Here is a 3,950-nt window from a genome sequence, read left to right as displayed (position 1 = left end):
CTACAAAAAAACGAGTCTAAACTTAATATAGCATAGTTTAAAGAAATAAACTCAGACTTAGTACACGATTAACTTTTATTCGTTGTAAACAACACTACTTAATACAAATTTAGAATTATTAAGCACTGTTTAAAGTATCAATCTCCTAATTTCAAAAATGAAATGTTATCGTTTGTTTTGTTTACATTTATTAAATTCAACGGAAACAGTAACAATCCGTTTTTCGGAAACTATCTCCCTTAAAACAGGTCTGATATGTCGCGGGGCTTCAAGCCAGCTTACTTATAATCGAGAGAGTGGCCGCTCTCTCTCGAAATCGTTCATGCGTGACTTCACGCTTTGATGGTTCTGACCCTGGCGGTCGCCATGACAACGACTTCAGACATCAGAACACCAAACAGATTATGACGTCAGCCTGCCGCAGCCAATGATAATCTGATTACCGGCTACGTTTAATTAATTTAATTTGTTTTAATTTATTCATTTTGGTTTAATTGCGGGCAAAAATGAATTTAAACTTGAATGGAAGGAATTTTGCGTCTGATCAGTTGTATAATTATCAGATATTTCAGATTCTGAAAACTGAATTATATAAGTATAATTTATTGCTTTTAATTGTTTTATATCTATTTGTATAAAAACAAACTGTATAAATTATGTACTAATAAAGTATTCTGTTCAGCTAAAAAAGTTCAGAAAAAATTTAGATTTGTCTCGACTTACTTAAACTAATATTTTGTTAAAAAAAAAGTTTTTAGTCATGTTATTCAAATATATATCCGATTAAAATCCTTACAGATAGACCTTTATACGAAGTTTATGTTTTTTATATTTCTAGACGTAACACTTAATATTTTAAAACCTACTGTCATAACAAGTTAGACAACTAAAATTAAATTTTGAAATACAAACGTTTTGTCTGAAAAATATGCGTAATTTCACTCAAGTTGTAAGTTTTCTCCAAGTAAATTGATACAAAACGTTCTTTAAAGTCCAGACGTTGAACTTTAAGTGGATTTCAATTTGTTTGTTTAGTTAATCTCTTTTTTTTTTTCTGTTCATCAAATGACAATTGAATTCCAGACTGCTGTTTTCAATGTGTTTTTATTCGCACGATAAGTACTTCAAATATGTTGTATTTTAACTTCTTGTTGAGTTTTAGATACAAAAAAATCGTGAACTAAAACATTTACTTTGTATGTACGAAGTTATCTTAAGTTAAATTTTACACAAAAATCCAAAATTTATAAAACTGTTTATTGACGTTGAACAAAATATAAGTTATTACAAAAATAGTGTTCTTCAACATCTATCTATAAATTTTTTTTTGGATCAGTTTGGTTAAATAATTAAGTTTAATTTATCAATCGCTTATACTATTGATAATGTTTAATTACAAAAAGTTAAAATGCTTTATAAATCATTGCAGTAAAAAAAAGTTGTTACGAATTGCTTGTGTAAAAACATTTAAAAAAACGTCGTTTTACTGAAAATAAAAGATATTTCATATACTTCGTTATAAACAGTAACAAACTATCAGTTTTATAAAGCTGTAACAATTTTTACCTTTTTAATAATTACATACATTTTTTAGTGATACTGCTTCAGTGAAAAAATATTCCGTTTTCATTAAACTAGAAAATTGTTAAAATATATATATATATATATCTATGTAAAACAGACTCCATAAAAAAATCAGGCTCTAATTAAAGTTTAGTAAAAACCGCAAATACATATTATGATACATAAAAAGTGTAGTTATAATACATTCACTTATGTAAAAAAAACTAATTTTATGATTTAAACTCTCTTAGAACTGAAACTTATAGGAGCTTACACAAAATTTCTAATCAGTTTAATTTGTTTTTGATAACAAACGAGCTTAGCATAGTTAGATTTTACATTGTATAGTCAGCTCTAAAATTAACTTCTTATGAATTTAACATAAAAGAATTTCAAAATTTTAGTTCAATATACTATAAAATAAAAACAACAACTAACATCAGTAAAAGATTTACAAAGTTTGTAGGTTGTACTTAAGTATTTCAAATATATTACTTTATGAAATATTTCAATGTAGTAAGCACAATTTTTTTTTGTATTTTTACTTTGCAAGTTTTAAGTGATACGCATGACTTAACTAAAACAAAATTAAGATACTAATATAACAAAATAAATTTAGTTCATATACTAAACATTTGATTTACTGTTGAACTAATGAACTTTTAAAAGCTTAAACTAAAAATAACTTTCTAAGAGACTTTTTTTAACCTTTTAAGATTATTATTTTTGAGCAGACTCTTTTTAACTATCACCCAAACAGTACTAATACAAATATTTTTCTATAGTTTTTATTAAACTCTAACTTTTAGTTTACAGTATGTACATAAATTTAGCTGAGTGGCAGTATTTACAGTATGAAGGTTAATTTTAATAAAAGTATACATTATTATTTTCAATTTTATAGGTAGTTTTCATTATTTTTATTAGTATATTGATACGGGTAAATAGTTTTTCTAATACAAAGTGCTCTGCTGATATATATGTGAGTTTACATGTTTTGTTGGCTTATTTCATTTACCAATGAATTTAAATTGGTTATGTTGTATATAAGACTTGTTAATAGTTTTAATCGGTTTTAGGTTCCAACGTAATTCGGTTTCATGCTATTTGTAAAATTATAAGCACATGAAGTATCAAAAATATGATCCAACCTAAAAATACGTGAATGTCTATTTCAAATTATTCTTCGAGAGTTGTACCATTTGTTTACAACTTATCTTAATAAAGATAGCTTTTAGATCTAGTTAATCCATGAAGTTAGACAATGGTGATAAGTGTTTTTAAAACTAACAAAAAAAATTGAACCTAAAAACATTGCATCAGTTTAAACGTTTAAAACATTTATTGTTAATAGTTATCAAAAATAACAGGTTTTCACTTCAAAAAAAAAACATATTGATATATAAAATAAAAAAAGTTTTTAGGATCTAAGATATTTATAGTAATTTTGTACAAAGATGGTGCAAAGTATGTGACATTTTATGTAAAGATTAAACTTGTATAAAAATAAATATGTTTGTTCTTGAGAGTAAAATAGACTTACAATCAAAAAATATTCAGAAAAACAAAGATACACACTAAAACAAAAAACAATAAAGTTTCGTTTTAAAAAGATATAAATGAAATGAAGGATGATAAAAAACTATTAGTTGCAAAAACTATTTTGTTAGTAGAGATTTTAACAGAGCAAGTTCGTTGAATACAGTAAATAAAACAACTTGCTAAGTATTTTATAAATTGTAAAGTATTATATCTAATAAATTTTAGGTTTAAATTGTGATGTTCTAGTTTGTAAGAGTTGAAATATTAAAGTTGATAAATTGATTATTTTTTACACCAAATTTTAAAACAGCTAAATTTATTTAACTACTTTTAGTGACTATATTTTTTACTTTGTAATATATCAGTAATATATATTATTAGTTTATTCGGTAGATATTTTATAGTTTAGTTTCTGCATACACAAATTTACTAAAAAAAACTGTTTTTTAAACATATTTAGACCATATTTTACTTCTGTGAATGTTTTATTTATTAAAATACTGTTATTGTTTTATACAGAATTTTATCTAAACATCGAAGTTGTTGAAACTGCTTAGCTTGATTCAAACAAAACAAGTTTCAAATAAGTATAATAGAAGCGTTCACTAATTCTAATATATAAATGTTATCTAGAAGCTTTATTGCATATTCAATAAAAAGTTTATTTAACGCTACGTTCACAAAAAATATTCAATGGATAATTCAGCTTAGTGAAATTAAAAACAACTTGTCTGAGAAGACAATATTTAGTTATAAACAAACATTAACCGAAAATACGCTAATGGAAAATACATTGCTTTTTCTAGTTAAAGCTTTATGTGATTTAATCTTTAGTTTTCGATAAG

The sequence above is a fragment of the Thalia democratica genome, chromosome 7 (assembly GCF_965202585.1).
Source record: "Thalia democratica chromosome 7, ktThaDemo2.hap1.1, whole genome shotgun sequence".
Lineage (NCBI taxonomy): Eukaryota > Metazoa > Chordata > Thaliacea > Salpida > Salpidae > Thalia > Thalia democratica.
Note: the sequence above shows the minus strand (reverse complement) of the source record.